We start from the raw sequence: 7152 nt of genomic DNA on the forward strand, positions 1-7152 counted from the left end.
TCTCTAACCTGGAGTGATGGTGGCCATGGTATATTTATAATTAGAAAAAAACCTGGATTATAAAACATAGTACATGAAGCATGTCAAACTAGCAGCCAGCAGGCCTCATGTGGCCCACAACGAATATTTTTGCGGCCCACCAATATAACGGTATGTAGGAAACGTTTTAATAAAAATTTTGTAACTTAATTTTTACAATATCCTGTTATACATAATTATTAATAACAAACTACAATGTTCGCTAATGACTGATTACTATAATCGTGTTGCATTCATTTCTCTTATGCGCCTTATGTGCAGGCGCACCATTTCTCTCCACTAATACTAGCAGCAAATACTTTAGCAGCCTATTTTCATGTCATTAGTCTTATTCTGACTTCTTTGGTGTGCGCAACAGAAAATATTTCACTTTCAGAGAACAAAAAAAATGGGTTTATTTGTGTTATGCTTATTAATTTGTGCAGTTATTCAATGTATGGTAAGTTAATGTTCAAGAAAAAATATTAATTTTTATTAAAATGTTCTATTGTTTAGTGTTAACGATTACTCCTTTATTTCAGCCCTTTGTGTTCAGCATGTCTCTATTGAAATAAACCTACGTTTCTATGAAAATTGTAGCTTTTGTGTTTTTTGTGGCCCACATAAACTTAAACCTTGTTTATTTGGCCTGTGTTAGCCTTTGAGTTTGACATGCTTGTAGAACATATTATGATCTTATTTCAGTTAAAATATGTAATACATATAATTATGTAAATGTAAGGTAAATCATAAACTTGAGGGTGAGCTATAATGTCACTTTATATATAGCTGACTCTGTGTGTGTGTGTGTGTGTGTGTGTGTGTGTGTGTGTGTGTGTGTTGGGTTGATATAGAAGTGTATATACCAAAATTAGTCCTCTTTGAGCAACAGGATTTCAGATAATTTTGTGTGTATGTGGCTTTATTTCTCAAATTTTGAACACTGAAGAAGTATTGCTTTTTCAATACGATAAAGTTATTTTTTAAAGTGTAAGACATCTATGCTTTAAAAAGTGTCTTACACCTCTATAATATAATGTTAATTTGTCTCTCTTCTCATTTTAATCAACAAAGATTATCCTTCTCTGTATTATTTGACTGTCAAAAGCAGAGTGTCTAGATTATATTTTATCAGACTTCTAGTAAACTGCCTTTGCTGAGTTATGATAAAATGGTATGCCCTCTGTTGATGTGAGAATTGTCCTCTTGCCCATTTTATTTATGCCTTTGGTGAAAAAAAAAGTAATTTTTTGATATTATCCATTGTAAGACTGTACTTTATACAAGGAGTGTCGCCATAAATTCCTACATGAGAACACTTGCAAGAGCAGTTTTGACTCTGTCGATAAAAGTTGTCTTCTCTTGTTGTTAGGGAAATAAAAACAATGTAATATAACATATTTCCCACTTTACCTTATGTAGTGAAAAACTTAGTGTGCATCTATTGTACAAAAATTGTAATATTCTCAAATATAATTTCTGGAAGATTAGCTCTGCTACTTTTGGATGAATATATTTGAAATATAAGTAAGTGAGTCAGGTGGCACAGTGTTTAATATGTAAGCTATTTTGAACACTTTTAGACATAATCAGGGTAGAAATCTTATATTATAAAATTCCTAATTAATAAAAAGAGCATGTAGAAACACTACCTATACACTTAATTTATTCCTTATGTTCCAGGATACAGTTATATGGGAAAGCATCAGTGAATAAAACAGAAAAGGGTCTCTGTTTTTTATGGAGCTTGCTTTCTTGAGAGGGAACCCTGATAGCATTATGGGTAACTAAATTATATAGTATGCTAGAATAAGCAATGTGTTATAAAATAGAATAAAGTAGTGTAAGAAGTATTAGAAGTTATTGGAAATGTTTTAAACCATACTAGTAATAGATAAAATATTCTTCTTTTTAAGCATCTCAGGTAATATTGAATAAAATTCTTACGTTACTAAGCAAATGTTATGATTAGATTTTTTCTCAAATTGTGTTAACTTGTCATTTTGGAACATGTTTTTACTGAGCAACTATATGCCAAGCAATCTACTAGATTCTGGAGATATAATGGTGAGAAGAAAGATATGGCCCCTGTTCTCATGGAGTTCAAAGTGCAAAGAAAGAGATGGGCAGACACAGCTCTAAGACCTTGTGTGAAGGAAGGTGGGTGGTGAAGCACATGCTTTGGGAGTGCAGAGGCAGGAACCTTGACCTTGTTTTTTGGAACAGGAAAGGATTTCTTTGAGGAAGCAATTATAACATGAGAGGCAGTGTACGTATTCGCCAAAAAGGTAGTGGAGATATAGTTCTTAAAAGATGGAGCTTTGTATCCGAGGCCCACAGAGGTGAGAGAGAGCAGGACAAACGCTCAGAGAAATACAAGGTGTCCCGTGTGGCTGGAGCAAGGCATCTGGGGAAGAGTGGGTCCTTCCTAGAGGAGAGCTGGCAGGTGCCAGGTTAGCAAGGGGTTTAAGCCACATGGAAGAGTTTGTACACACACTAACAGCAATGGGAAACAACCAAAGGATTCAGAGTCTAACGCCTTTTTGAACAAGCAGTTCTTGATGGATACACGTAGAAAACAATTACATCTTTCTCACCGTGGTCACTTTCGATAAAGCTCTGTGGACTAGCTCTTTCTCTATCCTTGGAAGACATCTCAGTTTCCAAAGACTTTGTAGCCACCCTCAAATGCCTGAAAGGTAGGTTGTCAGTAATTGAACTCCTCTGTCTCAAGCCCATGCTCCCCTCTGATTAGTTTCCTGACTACCTTCCTGGCCAAGCTTCTTGTCAGAAATGACGATGCTCTTCCCCAACTCCTCACCTTTTCCTTAGGCTTCAACCTCCTGAAAACCTGGCAGCTGCACTCACTTTCCCACTGAAATTTCCCTCTCCACGGTCTTCAATGACATCTCTACCTTTAAACCTGGAGGGCTCAGTATTTGTGCAGCCAATCAATGATTTTGACATTTCCACTGACACCTCCTTCTTAAATAATCAATTCACTTGGCATAACTGACACCACATTTTCTTTGGGTTTCTCGTCCATTTTTGGCTATTCCTTGTGAGTTTATTGTTTATTTTGCAAGGCTGTTTTCCCTTTTTTTGAACATGTTACCTTATTAGTGCTGCTCAGGGCTCTTTTTAAGGCCCATTTTCTTCTCATTACTCACATTCTCTCTGGGTGATTGCACCCACGCCATGGCTTCACTTACCATCTATCTGCCAATAACCCCAACATCTGTATTTTAAACAAGCATTGTCTCTTTAGTTCCAGAATGTTTAAAATAGCTATGATGGAAAATTAGAGAGCATGCTTAACCACAGAAATAGCGCATAATCTCTGGACTGTGTTGAGTTCCTAGTTGAGATTGGTGATTATTATTTAATGTTGCCAACAATCTGTACAGTTTGACCAACTGGATTTTGCCAGGTGAATAGACAGAAAGGCACTAGGAAAAGGAAATTGATGATATGATCGACAGCATTATCAATGTGTTGGACTAACCTAGACAAGAAAATGTAATCTGTAGGGCCGGGATAAAGGTGGAGAGAGCAGATTGGCCTGTGGTTTGGAGATCCTAAAGAAAAGTTTGTTTCTACTGAAGCAGGAGACTGCTGGAAGGTGACAAAGTCATGCTGAGAGAGTGAGATGTCTGAATTTATCATTTCAGACGTGAAGAGTCAGTGTCTATATTAAGGGCATACAGTGGATGGCTGCATACAAGTGAAAAATAATGTCCCTGGAGAGGGAGGTGACAAGGAGCCAAGAAGCCAAGTTATTGAGTGTAGCCATCGTGTGCATATTATGTCTTGCCTGTAGGATAATGCTGGACTTGGAGGTAGAACATAAAACCCTGAGCTGGGGACAAAGACTTGAATGGAGGCAGATGACCCAGAGGTCCGGAGATGACATGGATGAATTTGTTGCATTACTGATACATAGCAGTAAATGTGTTGTCTTAGGTAATATACAACCCAGACATTTTTCAATTTATGCCCGTTCCATCTTTTCCCTCTATTTTGTTGTGGTTGGTAAAGGATAGAAGCGGAGGAGTGTGATATTTTCTGACCATCTTAAAATAGTTGTCACATAATTAAGCGCTGCAATTTCAAGGGTCCTTGCACAACACACAGGAGAGTGTGAACACCTCCCTGGACCCTATTTAGAATCAGCATTAAAAAATGTCGACAGCACAATGTCAGTCACCTGTGTTTATACTTTCCCAGACTTGTGAAGTGACTATGAAGTGATTTCTGTTTCATATTTGAACTACTGAAATGTTGAGGAAGATAAAAAGTTTTAGGGTATGCTGTAGCAAGCCATGGATATTTGTTTTGTTTTGTTTTTGAGAAATTTATTTAACAACAAAGCCATAAAAATTATACGTATAACTTATGTTTTAATGTTTTTAAGGGAGGGCAGACAGTGAAGCAAGGACCTCTATTTAGAAGTCTGCTGAAGGAGAAATCCAAGGTCAGTGTGTTTTTCCTATTGATCACATATTCCTGGGCACAGTGGCAAGGAGCCAAGCTGATCTCTAATGCCAGCCACTTGAATCTTCTGTTTGGGAGGGCGGGAGGGAGCAGTGTGCCCAGGAAGCAGGGCAGTATTTGCACCAGGTGGGAATAGCCGGCATCACATTATAATTTTAGGGAAATCGGATACACTAAGACAACCACATTCATGACTGTGAGTACAGTGCTTTCAATAAACTACAGTGAAGTGTTATGATGTCTCATTCTCCTAGTACTAGTAAATGTTTTATGTGAACTGAAAAGTCTTCCTGTGTATCCGTTCACCTAACACTGCCAAGAGAGAGAAAAGGATTGAAACATAAATCTTATCTTATTACCAAACCTAAATTGTTCTCTCTGATTTTGTCTGAGTGCCTGCCTCTTGCCTTGTTCCCCTGGCATAATGAATTTCTTAAACTAGAGTGTCGATAAAAATCCTCCATAATTTATTTTTATCTTAGAAATTGTCATAAAAATTCCCTGACAAGGCACAGCCCAAGGTGGTGTGGAATAAGCTGCCTTGATCTGTTTGTATAGCTATAGATACACTATTGCTCTCAGGTGGAAAGAGCAACTTTCCTCTTTGTTCCCATAAAAGAACAGCTATTGATTCCAGGGAGGGTTCAGAGTGGTGAAATATGTGAAAGTCCTTTAACACGTAGGACTCAGGAAATTGACTGCATGAAATACGACTTATTTCTGTTAGTATGCTTGCTTATTGCATTTTGTACAAGTCTGATATTAACATTTAAACACCTAAGGAAATGGTGTAGAAATAAGATCTTCACATACATATCTGCTAAGATGGCACAGCTAGAATGCTATTTTTAGAATAATAAGCTTAGTGGTTAAAGTGTCATGCACTGAAGATTAAGTACTGGAAGGAAATTAATCAGGAGACAAGCGTGAGGTTATGAGGAAGAAATCGTAGGCTCTCATTAGTCGAGTCAATCAAGAATTTTCAAGGCACAGATTTTATCCCTGGCATAATCTCGGGGTCCCTTTCTTAAACTTCAGGGAATCTTCTACATTTGTTACATTTATATCCTTTCTTAATCAAAGGTCTCCAGCCTTGAAGGATAGAAAATTACAAAGCATCTTTGAGGTTCTCAGCCCCCATGGGATGCTTCTATGTTTCAGCTGTGTCTGTGGGCTTTCTTTGGGCAAACCTCACCTCTGAATATCAAGAGACTAGAGACTAAGTCTTGTTGAGGTGGCTATGGACTTTGAAAATACAAAAAAGGAGGAAAGAAATGGAAACCAAGAAAGAAAAGAAAACCAAAGAACAAACAACCATCAAGTTAACAATTATGTTTTCCTTGGGGATGTCAAGATAGAAATGTTCCAGGAGGAACTAAGGCAGAGAGGGCTAGTGGACTTGGGGTAGAGAAAAGAGCTTTCCACTTCTTTCCTTATGAGTCTGAAGTAACATGTTTCTCCCCGACTCTCTCACTTTCCAAAATGAAGTACCTAGCAAGTTCTTGGGAGTTTCATTTGGATTTCAAAGCTAATTAATTTTTTTTTGGCCCTGGGAAAGAAATGGGTAATTGTGAAGAAACTGCTGAATAAAGCTGCTTAAGTTTCTTGGTCTGCTGCGTGGAAATGTATGGCTCTTTCATGAACAAGTGCTTCCTTTCAGAAGCCATTGATGGAACCTGGAGTGTGAAAACTAAAAAATGAAGAAAAGAAATAAATGTGTGTGGCTTCAGGTCAGGGAGTGGGACAGATGGGGAGCGGCGAGGGTGGAGGAGGCTGCTGTGGGGATGACAGGGGACCACCAGGGGCTGCACAGGAGTGGAGGGAAGCCTTCTGCCTCTTTTCTTTGGCTCCCAGGGGAGTTGGCAATGGTTCTTCTCCTGCTGAGCCATCCCATGCAGCGGAAAACCATTTTTCTCTGTTGTCAAAGATGGAGACAGAGTGAGCAGAAAAAGAGAACTAGTCAGCTGAGCATCCCAGGAAACATCTTCCCACAACCTATTCTCACTTCTTACCTTCCTCATCACCTCCTTTATCACCTCCTTTATTATAACCACATTAGTCCAACACAGGTCTCCCTGTGTCTGGCCCCTTCCCTTTTCAATCTACACTTCATCCTGTCATCAGAGACCCAGGCAAACAACATGTTTCCCAGCTTAAAAGTCTGTAAGGGCCGTCCCTGCCTGCTGGTTGAAGGGATCTTCTCACAGAGCAGAAAAGCCCTACCTGTCTCCCTCCTGGTGGCTCCTCAACTTCATTCCTCACTTCGAGCTTCACCCTCACTTCTTGCTTTATAACATAGAACACTGTGCATGACAGTATGCCTTTCTGCTTCACTGATTGTTTATAGGACATAGAAGAGGGCCCTCAGTGGAAAGGAGAATTTGGCAAAATATTAGATTCTTGAGATCATGCAGGATGGGTTTTGAACCACTATTTGGGAATATAACATACATTTGGGAAAAATGTAATTTTCGTAGACTAGAGAATATGGGTACACATGGACTAGGCCCAAAATCTTCCAAAGGTTTTAATGCGCCAATAATTTCCTTTATTTTAAAAAAGCAATTACTGTCTCAAGTCCCCAAAAATAGAAGCCCTTTTTCACCGAACAAAGGCAGATAGATTCCCCCTTCCCCCCCC

This window comes from Myotis brandtii, unplaced genomic scaffold (assembly GCF_000412655.1).
Source record: "Myotis brandtii unplaced genomic scaffold, ASM41265v1 scaffold365, whole genome shotgun sequence".
In the NCBI taxonomy this organism is placed as follows: domain Eukaryota; kingdom Metazoa; phylum Chordata; class Mammalia; order Chiroptera; family Vespertilionidae; genus Myotis; species Myotis brandtii.